The sequence below is a fragment of the Schistocerca nitens genome, chromosome 2 (genome assembly GCF_023898315.1).
Source record: "Schistocerca nitens isolate TAMUIC-IGC-003100 chromosome 2, iqSchNite1.1, whole genome shotgun sequence".
NCBI lineage: Eukaryota > Metazoa > Arthropoda > Insecta > Orthoptera > Acrididae > Schistocerca > Schistocerca nitens.
The window spans coordinates 587,317,116-587,334,919 of NC_064615.1; the positions used below are offsets into that span (position 1 = coordinate 587,317,116).

At 41.9% G+C, this 17,804-nt stretch overlaps 1 protein-coding gene across 1 annotated transcript in view; it reads left to right on the plus strand.

Moving 5' to 3' along the window:
* The window catches only part of LOC126234505 (glucose dehydrogenase [FAD, quinone]-like), a 176,829-nt gene that overhangs the window by 103,882 nt on the left and 55,143 nt on the right, over positions 1-17,804 (plus strand). Inside the window, exon 2 of the mRNA XM_049943198.1 lies at positions 12,393-12,532. The gene's annotated coding sequence lies outside the window, so the exon portion shown is untranslated. The remainder of the gene's footprint in view (positions 1-12,392; positions 12,533-17,804) is intronic.

Below are 17,804 nucleotides of genomic sequence, written 5' to 3' on the forward strand. Positions count from 1 at the left end.
TAGTTCGACGACGTTTGCAGCAGCATGGACTATCAGCTCGAAGACCACGGCTGCGGTTACCCTTGACGCTGCTTCACAGACAGGAGTGCCAGCGATGGTGTACTCAACGACGAACCTGGGTGCACGAATGGCAAAACGTCATTTTTTCGGATGAATCCAGGTTCTGTTTACAGCATCATGATGGTCGCATCCGTATTTGGCGACATCGCGGTGAACGCACATTGGGAGCGTGTATTCGTCATCGCCATACTGGCGTATCACCTGGCGTGATGGTATAGGGTGTCATGGGGTGTCACGTCTCGGTCACCTCTTGTTCGCATTGACGGCACTTTGAACAGTGGACGTTACATTTTAGATGTGTTATGACCCGTGGCTCTACCCTTCATTCGATCCCTGCGAAACCCTACATTTCAGCAGGATAATGCACGACCGCCTTTCTGGATACAGAAAATGTTCGACTGCTGCCCTGGCCAGCACATTCTCCAGATCTCTCACCAATTGAAAACGTCTGGTCAATGGTGGCCGAGCAACTGGTTTGTCACAATACGCCAGTCACTACACTTGATGAACTGTGGTATCGTGTTGAAGCTGCGTGGGCAGCTGTACCTGTACACGCCATCCAAGCTCTGTTTGACTCAATGCCCAGGCGTATCAAGGCCGTTATTACGGCCAGAGGTAGTTTTTCTGGGTACTGGTTTCTCAGGATCTATGCACCCAAATTGCGTGAAAATGTAATCACATGACAGTTCTAGTATAAAATATTTGTCGAATGAATACCCGTTTATCATCTGCATTTCTTCTTGGTGTAAAAATTTTAATGGCCAGTAGTGTACTTCATAAAAAAGAAAAAGGCTGCCAGTGGCAGTACCTGTCGCAAACCTTGCCATTAACATAACGGCTACATTTAAATTTGACGTATCTGGCCTCATGAGGCACGTTATACGCACTGCCGTCTATTTCGAATCAATGTGGGTCTTACACAATCAGCGCGAAAAGCTAACCACACTGTCCTGCGAAGACTCGCTCAAGTATGCAGCAGAGTTCTAGTGTGTCTCATCGCTTTCCACAACAGGCACACTGTTCCTCCTGCCTCCGTCCGTCAGCACTCTCTGTCATATTCTACTGCCGACTTCCTTTTCTTTTCAAACGGTGACCCTGCCCCAAGATAAACCACTTTCTTCTCAGGAGAGTTTCACGTACCGTTGGTAGGGAATGTCAACCTAGGTTGGCTAGTGCCAACCTAGGTCATCGTGCTGTACACGGGGTTCAGGAGTGTTTGCAGTATATAGGACGTAAATTAGAGGAATCCGGAGGGGACAGGACATATCCTTGATATACACCAGTGGTACGGTAAATGATACATGAACAGGGGTGTATGATTCTTACGTACATATGATGGAGAGAGAGGGTGTAGTCAACAGGCAGCCTTTAGGTTTGTAACCTGAAAAACACAACAAAATGACAAACCCATTCAAACGGGTTTTGATTGTCAGTGGAAACAAAAATGTATTTCAGTTTTTGGGATGTAAGGTGGGTAAGGTGAAGGAGATGGTGATCTGTTGAGTAGTTAGTAAAGAAGCCACACTGGGTATTACGAACAGGTAGGTATGCTACTACGTGGAGGTAAATTTGTAGGGCGTAGATGGCAGAGCATTGCATCCACATGGCGCGAACGCTGTCCATCGCGAATGCTGGCCATCACTCGCTTCGCAAGCGTTCTGGAAGCACACGGCCGACAGTTCCCAACTCGGTGTCACTCGGCGCTCACTCAAATAGTGATATGCAGACACTGAGTGGCCTTGCCACGAGGCTAAGGAATCACAGACTCTGTACAGTTGCGTCGTAACGTAATGGGCCAGTCGAGTGTTGGGACGCATTTGTGATTAGTATTTCTTTTTAGCTGTCGCTTTTCGATGTTTTCTATGGATAAAGTGTGTGCTGTGTACCTGGGACTCACCAAGTATTATCGCAGTGATTGAGTACGATCATGCGTACCGAAAATTAAAGTGACAATCGACTATTAAAAGTTAGTGGAAGTCATTAGTTTAGGTGTTTAACAAATTGTCAATGAAAAAACAACTGATGAAGTAATTCTTGCATTCAGTCTACTGCTAAAGTCGCACCAATATCGAGACATATTGTAGAGAGAACAAATGAGAACGGTTTATGTTCAGAAGCGTGACAACTGATTAGAATTGTCAACTTTCTTTATAAATGACAAAAAAATTTCAGCCCAGATACACTGTAAGACCACGTGCATAAATAGAGCAAATGAACTAATAGGACTCATCGTAGTTGATAATATTACCTGCAATGGAAGGAAAGAGGAAGTAAGTGCAAGGTGTAGTGGTAAACAGAGATGTTTGTTAATCAAATAAATTGTTATCCGGATAATTATTCGAATAAGTAGACTTTTCGAACGAAATTATTGTGAATAAATTATTTCTAACTTACACAACGGATAACGTAGAATGCCACTGTATCTTCTTTGTTCGCTTGTTGTTCCAAATTCTATGACTAGTGTTTGTTCCCTTGGCTCAGTATGTTTCTGTATGATAAACTTAGTAACTGACTGTACAAAAAGTGCCTCGATGGCTTAGTGAGTTATGTTCCAAATTACAAAGCGAAATGTTCAGAGTTCGACCTCATTGGTTGCAAGATTTTTCTGTTACTTTCGGCCTCTTTCAACTTAAGCATTGAGAGAAATGCAAGTCAAGTTGCACCGTGTTTAGGAGTACACCTTGAACTGTAGGTCTCCTTCAACTAGTTATATAATTCTGTTAAGACGTTTCGGACGTAAGGGGCACACGGCATTGCCTAGTAAAGCATTGCAGTGTTCAAACCAAACTTCGGGCTGAACGCAGCTTTACTTGATTTACAGCGTAACAAATACAACACGAAAGTACTTCATAGGCGGGAGGTCTTAGCTGGTTCGCTATCGACGCGGCCCTAATCAACTGTCTTTGCACTGCCAGTACTTCCCCCTTTACCGCTGCTAACATGCCGAAGTACTCTACGTCAATAGCCAAGGATGAGAATGCATCCATCAAAAACTGTTAATCTACAGCACCTTCATATATTGTACCAAAACTCTGACACTGTCTCGTAAGAGTTTCTCTTTGATATATTTATGCAATTCGCTAGCGTTTGTAGTGCTACAAAATGACTGAACAAAGTTAGAACTCAGTTGTTAATGACTACCGTCAACAGACTTTAAATCTAAAGGACTTCTAAAACGTTTGTTGTGGCTGATGGACGTCCAGACTCATTTGAAACTGTTTTAGGATTTATTCTTGAGTGAGCTTTCCTTTAGGACAAGGAATGGTTTCACGATCAGACATGCATCTCTGCAGTTATATAGAGGTTCGAGATTAAAAAATTTCGGAAGAGACAATGGTTTCGAGTACTTTTTGCCTTTCTACGGCCACTACACTTATTGCTGCGACGTCATATTCACGATATAAAAACAAATAGTTCACCTGTATTGCTGTCCGTGACCAAGAGAAGCTTACTAGAAATTACAGACAAACAACAGCCAAAGGTATGAACAAATATTGTCACGAGTTTCGAATTCTGTTTTGACGTAAAAGGAAAATTTAATTTCGAATGTAATTTGAGAAGTGAAACTAATGTGGAATCACAACCAATTATTTGCCAAAAACTACAATGAAATTGATGATTTCTCAATTTTTACTGACGAAGATTGTGTGTTGATAGTCATATACAAACCTAAAATTCTGGAGCAATAACGCATCGATACCCTCACTGCATGTGTAGAAAGTATTTTCTTTAGTTTCACAACGGCAAATCTTCGAAATTCGAATAAAGTTTCTGTTGAGATGCCTGACAAAAAGACTTGTTCTGAAAACTAATTTAAAAAAGTACATTCGGTTAATAAAGGACAAAGAACTGGAATAATAAACGGTCTTGGATTTGAGCTTTGTTGTTCATTACACTTTTTATTCACAAATGAAGAATAAATGTTTCTACTTCGTTACTTGTCATTAGAATAAATTTCGCTCAACTGTGGTGTAAGGGAAGCGCATCACGAATGCGCACGCTGCACATTCGCAGCCTACGTGCAAGTGAAGGCACGTGCGTGAAATCCGCCTTGGCGTGAACAATGTATTGCACACACGGCTGTGCAATTCGCGTGACCCTGTAGTACATGTGCTCACTCGGCTTTCATTAGGCCAAGCAGCACTGGTTATCTTTGGAAACTTCCACCAAAGTATGCGAATTCTATTCGCGCTCTCTCTCTCGCACACCGTAGCCGCATAGAGGCCATGCGGATTGGGCATGCCCTTGCGTTGCTCTAGAGTAGGATTCCCCAGACTGTGTTTCAGGGAACACTGGTAGTCTGCGGGAAGTTAATAAGTGCTCCGAGAGTAACTGATAACAACATGGTGGATTTTCTCTTTCGATATTTTGACATTTGTATTTACTTTTTTTAAATTTTATTGTGATTTCTGTATTATTACTTACGATTTAAAATTGTAATGATCACTCAATAAAACAAATCTTTCTCATTTTTAAAATATTTTATTGACCTTCAAAATAAACAAGGTGTTCCATCAGAATACTAGTATTCGCAAAGTGTTCCGTTGGAGGGAAGCTTTGGGAATCCTTGCTCTGGAGGATGGTGTCAAGGGTTTTGTGCAAACAGAAGTGAGGCTGATGTGAGTAGGATGAGGTTTGATGTGATCATGTATCAATTTTTATAAAAACTAAGACTTTGAAAGTTTTCAAATGGTTCAAATGGCTCTGAGCACTATGGGACTCAACTGCTGAGGTCATTAGTCCCCTAGAACTTAGAACTAGTTAAACCTAACTAACCTAAGCACATCACAAACATCCATGCCCGAGGCAGGATTCGAACCTGCGACCGTAGCGGTCTTGCGGTTCCAGACTGCAGCGCCTTTAACCGCACGGCCACTTCGGCCGGCTGAAAGTTTTCCACTTCTCTATGTAATAACCTGTCTAAAGGACAATACAATACTGTAAAGGACGGCAAGTAATTTGTGGTAGGATATGAAACATTCTTTGAGGTGACGATATGTCATAGGGTTATAATCAGGCCTCTTGTCTCTCAAGAGGGACAATTGGCATGATTTTCTGTGCACGACAACTACAGGAGAAGTGCAGAGAACAGCAAAAGCCTTTACTACTTGTTTTCTACGATCTAGAAAAGGCCTTTGATACAGTTCCCAGAGAAGCCATGTGGATGGTCTTAAAACGCTTCGGCTGCCCTGAACATTTTGTTGACTTGATTGAAGCTCTCCACGATCATATGACTGGACAGGTCCTCTGCCAGAATGAAACCACTGGTGAATTCCCAATAACAAGTGGGCTTAAACAAGGATGCGTCCCGGCACCAACATTATTTGCATTGTATCTGGCAGCTATGCTTTACGAGACGTCCGTAAACAATGCAGGAATAGAACTAAAGTACAGGTTCGATGGAGGATTATTCAACCAGTCCACACCCCATTCCAAAAGGTTCATTAGTACCACTCGTGTGACAGAGCTGCAGTACGCGGATGACAATGCTTCTCCAGCTCATTCACCTGCAGAGTTGCAGCTATCAGTTGATTCCTTCAGCAGGGCGTATGAACGATTTGGTCTCTCCATCAATATTCCAAAGACAAAGGTGATGGCGCAGCCAACTCCTGGCTCCTCCGTTCCTGATTCCAGCATATCCATTTATGATACACCATTGGAACAAGTGGACCATTTCCTTTACCTAGGAAGTATACTAACTGCTCATCTGGAAAAGATGTGGAGAATAGATTACGTGCTGCCCATGTATCATTTGGACGTCTTACAAAGCGTGTCTTCCTGAATAAAGACCTAACACTGTACACCAAACTGATGGTGTACAAAGCTGTAGTCATTTCCACCCTGCTATATGGTTGCGAAACCTGGACGTTATATTGCTGTGATGTGAAGACACTAGAACGCTTCAACCAACAGAAGCTAAGATATATCATGAACCTGAAATGGGATGACTTCATATCCAACACGGCTGTTCTTGAGAAAGCAAAAATGTATAGCATGGAAGCTCTTATCATTGGGCATCAACTCAGATGGGTCGGACATGTCCAGCGGATGAAAAATGACAGACTTCCACGCCAAATGCTGTACAGCGAAGTGAGCACAGGTAAAATGCCACGAGGTGCCCTCTCAAACGTTATAAGGATCAGTACAAGAAAAATCAGAAAAACTTGAACATCGATCCAAGTAACCAGTCCACAATAGCAGAAGATCGAAGTCGCTGGCTCTCAGTTACCTCAAATGCTCTTCAAAACTTTGAGCTGGAACGTCAAAGAATGGAGAATGACAAACGCCGGAGACGTAAACTCCTCCAGGCTCAGCCACGTCCTCCACCTTCCATCAGCTGTAATGTCTGCGGCCGCCTGTTCCACGCTAGGATTGGACTGCTAAGCCATCAACGACACTTCCACGCCTGAACCGTGACAAAGGAAATCTCAGGAGAGAAACGAAAACTCTGATACGAGTATCAGCCGACGACGATGATCAGGCCTAGTGTTTCTCCATTCAGAGAGTATTTGTGTCTTCAACTGTTATTGGTGTTTTTAGTCTTTTTGTGTAGTGCTGTATACGTGTGGTGCGACATGTGGGGTATCAATGTTTGTAGGTCAATAAATATCGAGATGAAAGGGGAGATCAAGTGGGATGATTAAGATGTTTTCCAGACAGGACTTAAAGTAATTTTTTCATAATGTGGGCCACAATCATAATATATTTCTTTAAAGCCGGTGTGGCCATTACACGTTTATTTACAGTTTTACATTTACACCTACACAATCATGATTTTGGTTTCAAAATGCCATTATCAAGTGTTTTAAGTGTTATGAAACAAAGCAGTAGGCTCTCCCAAAAATATCGACTCTTAGATAATGTGTCTAATAATGTATTTTAATACGACAGTATGCCATCTTAGGCCATTTATAAAATTTAAAACATTTGATAATGGCATTTTGAAGCCGAAATCATGATTGTGTAAGTGTAAATGTAACACTGTAAATAAACAACAGTCTAATGGCGGTACTGACTTTAAAGAAAGGACTTAAAATGGTTGGCTTTGATGAGATTCTCATGGAGGGGCCTGTTGTTGTGTAGGTTAGGATATGTAGAGACGAGGCTCTTCTTCTGAAAGTATTTAGAATGCACTCTACTGCTTTTTTTGTGTTTGTAAGTGTTTCATTTAGTTTAGTGCATATTATGTGTCTGTCCTAAGGCTGTTTTGATTGTAAGTAAGTGCAAATGTTTCGGTGGATCTGTCGTTACCGTGTGTAGCTTCGAGTTAAAATTAATCAGTAGTCGTGAATAAGGCGTCTTACTCAGATAATATATAGCCTCACCAAAACGATGCCTTCTTTTAATGGCTGTTCAATCATTTGATGCGAAACTTACACGATAAGAAGTAGCTACTGCAAACGCAATCCATTAATTTATGTTACCTACGGCCTTCCAGTGCTCCGAAAATGATACCTTTACCCCGCTATTTAGTAGGGAACAGAATTTCATTCAAAACAGTATCATTCCACCTAACCAACATTTTGTGAAAAATTTCGACTGATGATAGTAGGGCAAGCTGTACTTAACAGATTGGTAAGACCAAATTTAATAAGGTAGAAATCTCTCATCTCAGTGACGACTCAGCGTCGACTACGGTCGCGGTTGGATTTATTAATTGCACATATTGTACTGCGTATATATACAGGGTGAACAGTAATAAAACCGACAAACTGCAGAAACGGGTTCGTTAGTGGAAATAGAGGAAGAAACGTCCTATAAACATGTGTCCGGAAGAGCATCGTTGCCACGGTAGATGGCGCTGACGAATGAAGTTTCTGTGGCCACGTGCCGTGTGTCCTGGTTGTTGTAGGCTGTGTGATTGAAGCAGTGTACTGTAAGCACCAGAATGGTCCGGTATTCATGTCGGGCATAAACCGAGATGGTCTTTATGTATGACCAAGCAGATGGAGACTGTCGAGAGGCAGCAAAATTAGTACCCTCGCAGACACCCACCACATCACACCCCATTTCCAGCTCTTTTTGAGTGTTTGTGTCATCATGTGTCTTTCTAGAGAGACGAAACTGCAGGCAGGAGACGGACTTTGCGTACACCCGATTTGGAGGGTCAGGTTCTGCCTCTCGACCGTTTCTATAAGCTTGGTCGTACACAAACACCATCTCGGCTTGTTCCCGACATGAATACCGGACCATTTTACAGCTTACAGTAAGCTTAGTCAATCACACAGCCTGAAACATAAAAGCAACACACGGCACGTGCTCAGAAGAACTTTTATTCGTCAATGCCATCTCCGGACACTTGTTCATAGGACCTTTTTTCCTCCATTCCCATCCAGGAATCCATCCCCACAGCTTATCTGTTTTATTAACATTTACCCCGTGTAGGAAAGCTTCAAATAGTTTTATTCGATCCTACAATTCCAAATGCAGAAATAAATAATAGTTCTTTTTTCTACGTTGTTAGCTTGGTTGCACTTGTAAAAGTGTTTCCATAGTAAATGTTGTACTAATTGAACAACAGGCTTCTGGAAACTAATGAAGGTGGTTATAAACTGACACACGACAAAAGCGTTCGGGGTTGATAAGTAAAATGTTATTTTAATTTCTTCAATGTTTGTTTTTGCTGAATGACCTGTGTATCCCAAAATTTCTTAACGTTATCTTGATGCATGTCGATATGTGCCTTGCACAAGCTGACGCAGAACCATATATTCGTAGATATCTCAGGTTATGACATATGACAATAAAACAAAAAGGAGGATGCTGTAGATCAGATTCCTAACGTGTCACAACAATCATAAAATATACTGACTTCTTGGATTTTAGAGACAAAGATGGCGGTGCCCTAGAACACAGATAAGGAAGTTAATCGTATTTATTACAATTGGTAATGACGTAATAGGAATTTCAGTGTACCCTTTTTTACGTTTCTATGATAGACAATGTAGCAGAACTTGTCAAGAATTCATGTTTCGCTATGTATAACAATTATCGATACATTAACAAAAATTGATTATTTGGTACGTATCATAAGTTTACTATACGATACAAACCAGTTAGAAACTGTAAGCTGCTCATTGCTTGCAGTTTTAACGACAGTACGGCAAATAAGATAAATATGGAGTTTTGAGTGTGACCGTGAGGCGCGCACTTCCAGCCGAAATTGGTAAGGGGCCCGCTCGCAACAAGCGGGAAATCGGGTTCGACTCCCAGTGTGGCACAAATTTTCAATATCGTCATTCCATTCCACAGTTTGTAGTTGTCAGTATTCGCATCAATGAAAAGATTTACAAAAAAAAAGTTTCGTACATTTACATGCAGTGTCTGTGTTCAAACATGAAAGTAACGTAAATAATGTTAATGTTACAGCCATGTTTGAACACATGTTCCGTATATAAGTGTACAATACTATTTTATTCATCATCATCATCTTGGACAGTTTCCAGCCTCTGGCCGGGTCTGTATGGAACATGGGTTTCTCCTTCTCTTCTGTCTTGCCACCATCTCTCCGTCTTCACCTTTCTTCTGAACGCATTCCCCTACTCCTTTCATCCATCTGTCTCTCGGTCTTCCTCTTGGTTTCTTTCCTTCCAGTTTCATCTAGTGTTTGCTCCTGGGTGTCCTCTTCTCCTCCATTCTCTTGATGTGTCCGTACCATCTCAGCCTTGATTTCTCTATCTCGTCTTGTAATAGCTCCACCTTTATTAACTCTCTGATCCTTTCATTTCTTAGCCTATTTATCTTTATCACTCCAATACTGTTTCTCAAGAATTTCATCTCACTAGCTTGTACTTTGCTTTTCCCTCTTCCTTTCATAACCCACGTTTCTGATGCATGTGTCAGGATCGGGACGTAGTATGACCGGTATACAACCTTTTTACTGATTTGGGGTACATCCTTGCTCCATATCAGGCTTCTAACACTCTTCCGAAGTGCTTCTGCTTTTCTCCCCCGCTCGTTTATTTCTCTGCTTTTTTTTTCCATCTTCTTGTATCAGGCTTCCTAGGTACCTGAAACTCTCCACTCTATTCAATCGTCCCTCATCAATTGTTATTCCAGTTTTTCCTTTCTCCTTCTTTCTTGTTGTGGTAATCATCTCACTCTTACTTGTACTAAATTTCATCCTATATTCTTGTACTGTTCGTTCCCATAGATCCAACTGCTCTTGTACTTCCTCCTCCTTATTCCCCCAAATCATCAGATCATCTGCAAACACCATAGTTTTCATCTTCTTTCACCAGTTACTTGTGCTACTGTACTCATTATGTCATCCATCAGTAAAATTAAGAGTAAGGTGAAAGTGCACTTCCATGCCTCAAGCCATTCTTCTGTTCAATCCAAGCTGACATCTCCCCTCCCACTTCCAAAAAAAAAAAAAAAAAAAAAAAAAACACACTTCCATGGTACATTTCCCTTATCCTCAAAATAATCTGTTTTTCTACCCCTCTGTTCTCCAGGGCTTTCCCCACTTTGCTTCTACGTACACTATCATACGCTGTTTCAATGTCCAGGAAGATCAATAGCAGATGTATTCCATATTCATAGCGCTGTTCCTGCAGTTTACAGCAAAAATTAGATCCACCGTGGACCTTCCTGTTCTGAAGCCATGTTGCTCTTCTCTCATTTTTTCTTCTAATTTTGCCCGAATTCGCGCTTCCAAAATTTTCTCAAAAATGTTTGCACAATGATTCACCAATGTTATCCCCCGATAGTTCTTGCACTCTTTTCTATTTCCCTTCTTAAAGGCTGGGACGATTATTCCCTTATTCCAGTCTTCTGGGATCACCTTCTGTTTCCACACAATTTGCATTACTCGATATAGCCATTGTACTCCCAACTCTCCTGCTGCTCTCACCATCTCTACATTTAGCTCATCCAGACCTCGTGACTTCCCTCCCTTCATCTTGCCCAATGCCTCTTCCAGTTCTGCCCATGTATGGTCATTTTCTATTTGCTGTTTCTCCTCTTTTTTTCTCGTAGGCTTTTTCCTTCTCATCCAGGTCTCCATTCGGGTTCAGGAGTTCTTCAAAATACTCCTTCTACATATTCTTGAGTTCCTCCTTATTCTTTACATATTGTCCACTTCTGTTCACCATTCGAGTATAACCTGTCGTAACGTTCTTCCCCTTACTTTTAATCGTCCCATATAACACCTTCTTTGAACCTTCACTACCCTCCTCCATCATTCTGGTCCACTGTTCCATCCACTTTCTTCTTTCTTCAGCCACCACGCTTTCTGCTTTTTTCTTCCTTGCCTGATACTGTTCTCTAGTTTCTACTGTTCTCTAGTATCTACTGATCTCTTCTGGAATCACACCCTAAATGCTCTATTCTTCTTCTGTACTATACACTTTGTTTTATCATTTCACCAGTGCGTTTCTTTACATCTCCTTTTGTTGCTTGTTCTCCCACATATTGCTCCCGCCGCACTTACTAATGTTCCCTTGAATCTACCCCATTCCTTTTCTACCGTTTTTGGTTCTTCCTTTGAGATGCCTTCCTTTACTGCTTGTAGGTACTGTAGCCTGCTTTCTTCCTTCTTCAACTACCATACTCTTATACGTCTTTCCTGGCTTTCTGTCCCTTTATTATCCTTAGTCTCTCTCAAGTTCATTACCAGCAAACGGTGGTCGCTATCCAAGGCCTATGATGGCATTACCTTAATGTCAATGATGTTCCTGTTCATCTCACTATCGTACAGGAAGTAGTCAACTATCGACTTTGGTGACTTTACCAGGTAATCTTGTGGTTCTCCCTTTTCCTGAACCAAGATTTCCTAACCTGCAAGCCAACCAGAAAGCTTTGACAGGACGCCAGTAGTCTGTCACCTTCCTCATTTCGACAGCCCCAACCCTCTGGTCCAAGCACACTGTCGCAGCCTTATCTTTCTTTTCCACCATGTGTGTTAAAACCCCCAACTGCTTCTGCATTTCCTTTTCAGACTATTTATTCTCCTCAGAAGTGCAACCATCTGCGGCGCATACATTTTTATTACCTCTATGATCGTCCCTTTGAGTGATATTTTGGTCTTCATCATCCTATCACTTATTCTCTTCACTTCCCCTTTTAATCCATCTCTTACTATTATTCCGACTCCATTTCTCCTTCCTCTTCATTTCCAAAACTATTTTATTGCCATCGTTAAAACTAATGGAGCGCGCAATTGCGATTTCGAACCTGTCTGTACAGTACAGTCAATTTATGGAGTGCATCGAATGATTCATTTCGTTTAATGTGTTTACAAGTCCTATACGTAGCGGAATTGAGTTACTGAACAGTTTCATTACGACTTGCGCGTATTTTCCTCCACTGGCATACCTTTTCCGTTACAGATATCGCCAGCTCGTCGCCTCCGACTGCCCGACTGAGCTGACCGACGTGTTAGCGGCGTCCGCTTGTGAGCCGCTTCGGTCCTGAGCTCAGCAGTACACAACAAGCGCCAGAGGCTACCACACCCACCTAAACTTACAAGGTATGCCGATGAGCATGCATATTAAATCAGTAATATATATCACATATTCTACTTTTCATCCGTTACATTTCTACGCCGTTTGAGCACTCTGAAGAAAACAATGAGATGAAGGTTGACAGATCAGCGACTAGCTGGTTGAGTGGAACATCCATATGGTCATCTGCATAAACACTCCGCTAGGTACTGTACATTGCATGTCGGAGAGGGTGTCGTACCAATATTACCAACATTATTCCTCACTCCATTCGCGTAATGAACTGTTTGCACGCCTCTGTTCTCGCCCTAATCTCTCTTAGCGTTCCCCGTGATCCCCCCGCGAGGTACATGTTGGTGGAAGCGCAATGGTCACACAGCCTTCTTCCAATATAGATTACCTAGACGTAATCATCACAGTTTCGCGAAAACTATACCGTCTCCTACCAAGTATTCCCACTTAACTTCCTTAATTATTCTCGTTAAACTTTCGTAAGGGTTGTATCGACCTGTTAGGATCCTAACAGCGTGTCTTTCTATTCGTTCGATGTCTGTTTTCATTCCCACCTAATAAGGGTTGCAGACACTGGAAAAATATTCTACAACTGGTCCAAGAACTCTGCCAATAAATCTAAGTGTTCCATTCTAGTAAAACCACACCATAGTTCTAAATTAAATATAACTGTGAAAAGTGGAAAATGAAATGGGAAAGTGTGAATAAATTACTATTTTGACTGAACCAACAAATCGATATTGTACTACCTTGCGGCGTATTGTTGGTCATGACGTTTTCACTCTCGGATCTGGCACTAACCTCTTTCATAACAATTATTGACATTTTGCGAGAGAAATTCAGGCTACAAACCGGCTAAGGCCATCAGATATCAATGCCGCTTGATTTACACGGTGTATTACTTTACTCTCTGTGTCTAGTCATTTATTGAAAGTCGAATGTTGCGCCTGAATTTTCGTGCTACTTGCTCACATATTGTGGTTTGGTACCACTTCTCTCCTCAACCAATTAAATAAAATCGGTATCTGTGTCCTGTTGATGATTTCAGTGCAGAGTTGGAAAGGGGGAGGAAAGAGTGAAAACTTATGCCTTAGTTAGCCGTCTCTCCTCAAAGGGCACCAGATACGTAAATTATTACTTGTCTCAAAACTTTTACTTTGTTTTGTTGCTTTCAGTAAGGTGTTTGCAAGGAGGAGATATTAACTTGCTAACAGTTGTGGTATACAAGTAGTTAAGAAGAAGAATACAACGAACAACTGAAAGAAAAAATGGCTCTGAGCACTATGGGACTTAACATCTGTAGTCATCAGTCCCCTAGAACTTAGAACTACTTAAACCTAACTAACCTAAGGACATCACACACATCCATGGCCGAGGCAGGATTCGAACCTGCGATCACAGCGAAACTGAAAGAAAATTTATCTGTTGGATGACGATGAGTTTAGCTTTAGCAAAAGGTAAAAGCACCAGAGAGGTAGCTCTGATGATGCGCTTGATAAAGGTGATAAAATTAAAGAAAAATCACGATAATTTAACAGGATATGGTGATCTAGAAAAAGCTTTCGACAACGTATATGGCGTAAGATGTTAAAAATTCTCAAAAATAATTATAAGCTATAGGTAAAGACGGGCAACATATCATTGACTATGTACAAGAACCAAGAGGGGATAGGCCATAAAGGAAGACCATGAAAGACGTAGTGGGTGCAAGGCAGGGGTGCAGAATATTCTCTCCTACTGTTGGAATAGAAATTCGAAGAAGCAAACGGGAACAAAAAGAGGGTTCTTGGGTGGAATCTAAATTCAAAGTCAGATGGTATCAATGATGTATCGCTGATGGTTCAATGGCTCTGAGCACTATGGGACTCAACTGCTGAGGTCATAAGTCCCCTAGAACTTCGAACTACTTAAACCTAACTAACCTAAGGACATCACACACATCCATGCCCGAGGCAGGATTCGAATCTGCGACCGTAGCGGTCGCGCGGTTCCAGACTGTAGCGCCTAGAACCGCTCGGCCACTCTGGCCGGCTATCGCTGATGGTATTACTATCCACAGTGGATGAGAGGACTACTTACAGACCGTGTTGATAGAATGAACAGTCTACTGAGAAAGTATGGTTTGAGAGAAAAACGAAAAAAGACGAAAGCAGTGAGGAGTTGGAGAAATGAGATTAGCAATAAACACAACATTGGGGAGCAAGTAGCAGAGGCCTTGCTGTAATTCTGATACCGTGTGGTAAAATGAGTAACGGTTGAAGCGAAGAGGATCCTAAAAGCAGAGCAGAACTGATAAAGAGAGCATTCGTCGCTAAAAGAAGTTCACTGGTTTCAAACACAGCACATAATCTATACTAATGATAAATCTGTATAACCGTTATGTCTGTCTGATTCTCTTTGAACACTCTGGTCTCCAAAACTGCTAGACGGATTTTGGGCTTCTCAGTGATAACTTCAGTGTATCTAGGGCACCGTATAGGCATATTTCATCAAAATCGGATCACGAGAAAGAAAGATATTCATATGTATTATAAAAATATATGTATTTGTGTACGAACGTTCCACATCTCCTCCGAAACCACTGGACCGATTTCAGCCAAACTTGGAACAGTTGCCACTTACAGTCTGGAAAAAATCGCGGCGTTGATAAGGACCATCTACGTGTCAAAGCGGTAGGGGTAGGGTGAAAAACAAGGGTAGGTCACGATGTGCTAATAAACAGATTTTACTCATCCAGTATTTGAGAATGAGACTTGCAACAAACTTCACATATAATTTCAAATCTTAACGAAACTCTTCCTCGCTGACACCTCCCACATAATGGTGAAAGGAAAAAGGTTGTCATTTACTATATTTTCGCAGTGAAACTGCCTCGCCAGGCATAAGGCTTCGATTTATTTCTTCTGTATTACTGACTGTGTTCACGACACATGTTGCAGACAGTGTTCATATACAGCACTGGATATACACGCAAAATTATATCATTGTGAGGCACATAGTTCAGGAAAAAAGACGTCATAAACACTGAGATGCGTGAAAAATTTCCGCATCGTGCATGACGTTTAAATTTATTGCGTCTTTCATACTGACTCTATTCGCGACATATTTACCACACAGTATCCACATATGCCGTCGAAAGTACCTACAAAACTATATCATTGTGCGGCACAGAGAGAGGGGGGAAGGAGATAGACATAGAAAAGAAAGAGGACGAGATGGACAGAGAGAGGGAGAGGAGAAGATCGTCAGAGAAAGGGAGGGAGTAGCAGATAGAGAGTGACAGGGGCAAAGAATGGAGAGGAGGGGATGGAAGAGGTTACCAGACAGAGGGGGAAAGGAGGACATTGACGAACAGAACTTAAATACATATCCGGGCAACGCAGGCTACTAAGCTAGTTGGAAGAATAAATTTCTGAAAACGTACGTCTGGTGCACAGCATTGTAAGGAAGTGAGTTATGGCCTATGGGAAAACCAGAGAAGAAGATAACTGAAGCGTTAGAGATGCGATGTTGCAGAACGGTACTGAGTATTTATTTACTTATTTGCTGGTTTTCAATTTCTTGACCATATAACCAACCACAGTTTATAGATATCAGTAACAACTGTCAGTTTTGACTATTATCTGTGTGCAAATTTAAATCAATTTACAACAAAAGAGGTATAATTTTCATAAAATTGATATTTGTACACTACGCTTATCTATGTATAAGATTTAAATTGTAGGCAGCTGCAGCGAAAAATATATTACTTGTAACTAAAAACAAGTCATTAAATACTCCATCCTTTATATGTCCGATATGTATTGTGATGTATGGGGAAATTCGGGTTCGTCCTCCAGGCAATGTATCTCTCTAGTTCTGCTCTGCCCCAATACCCCCCTCCTCCTACTCCCCTCCCTCCGAATGGCCGCTCTTGCACGTTGTGGTCTCATGCTACCGATCTCCTCTTACTCCCTGCCGTACTCGCTGGATCTAGGTTTTGTCGTGGCTCCTTATACGGTTGCTCCTAATTCCTTGAGAGCTGTGTAATGAGTTTATACGCCTTCACGTCCGTTCTTCCCGAAAGAGTAAAAACGCGGTGGGGGCCTTTGTACCCCACACCACTCAGTTCATTAAGTGTCCCGTTTGTCAATTTTTCTTTTCACTACATCCTAATATTACGTTGTTCATGTCTGTTTCTGCACAACGGCCTAGTGGACTGCGGCTCTTTCGCCGTAGGGTCCATCAAATATCACTTACAGCAACTGTTTTAAACCGCTACTGTTTACTTGTTTAACTGTGTACTCAGGAAACAATAACTTCTAGAGACACTGCACGCGGAAATAAGACACACGTTTCCGGAGAGGGCTCGTACACTATGTTCACTCGACCACACCTCTGGTAAGACCTACTGGATAATTAAGTGAACCTGCACGATGAGAAATATGGAGGTTTCCCGCAGAATCGACGAGGAGTGGAATAGATGAAAAGCGCTAACTAGAAGAAGGAACAGCACAATAGGAGGTTTGTAACGACGTCAAGGAAGAGCTTCCGTAGTACTTGAGGCGCCGCACAAAAGGAAAGCACCTGCTGTATGACGAACGCTTACTCCTTGCACACGACAGGCTTCTATATGCTAATAATCAAACTTGTTCTAGCTGCTACAGTCATATATCTAGGCGATCGAGTCTTGCTAAAATGATCCTACAGGTCGAAATTGTAACCCACGGCGTAATGACACTTCCTAGGATATTAAAACTCTGCTTTCCGAACGGAAGCACGAACGTAACAGCTAGTTCTAAACGTACAAAAACTTAATGCAGAGGAGTAGGAAAAACAAACCCATGAAGTTCGAATACAGTATTTTTTGTGTGTGCTTGACACCGTCACATCGACTAAATGTCTAGGCGTAACGTTGCAAAGAAATATACGTAAGATGGAATGAGCATGTAAGGACTGTAGTGGGGAAGGGAATGGTCGACTGCGGTTTATTCGGTAAATTTAAGAAAAGTATGGTTCACCTGTAAAGCCGACTGCGTATAGAACTCTAGTGCGACGCTTCAGTCCGGAGCTACGCGACTGCTAAGGTCGCAGGTTCGAATCCTCCCTCGGGCACGGATATGTGTGATGTCCTTAGGTTAGTTAGGTTTAAGTAGTCCTACGTTCTAGGGGACTGCAGACCTCAGATGTTAAGTACCATTATGCTTAGAGCCATTTTTGGACAAGTGCGACCCGTTGTTGAGTACTGCTTGAATGTTTAGGATCCGCACCAGGTCGGATTAAAGGAAGACATCGAAGCAATTCAGG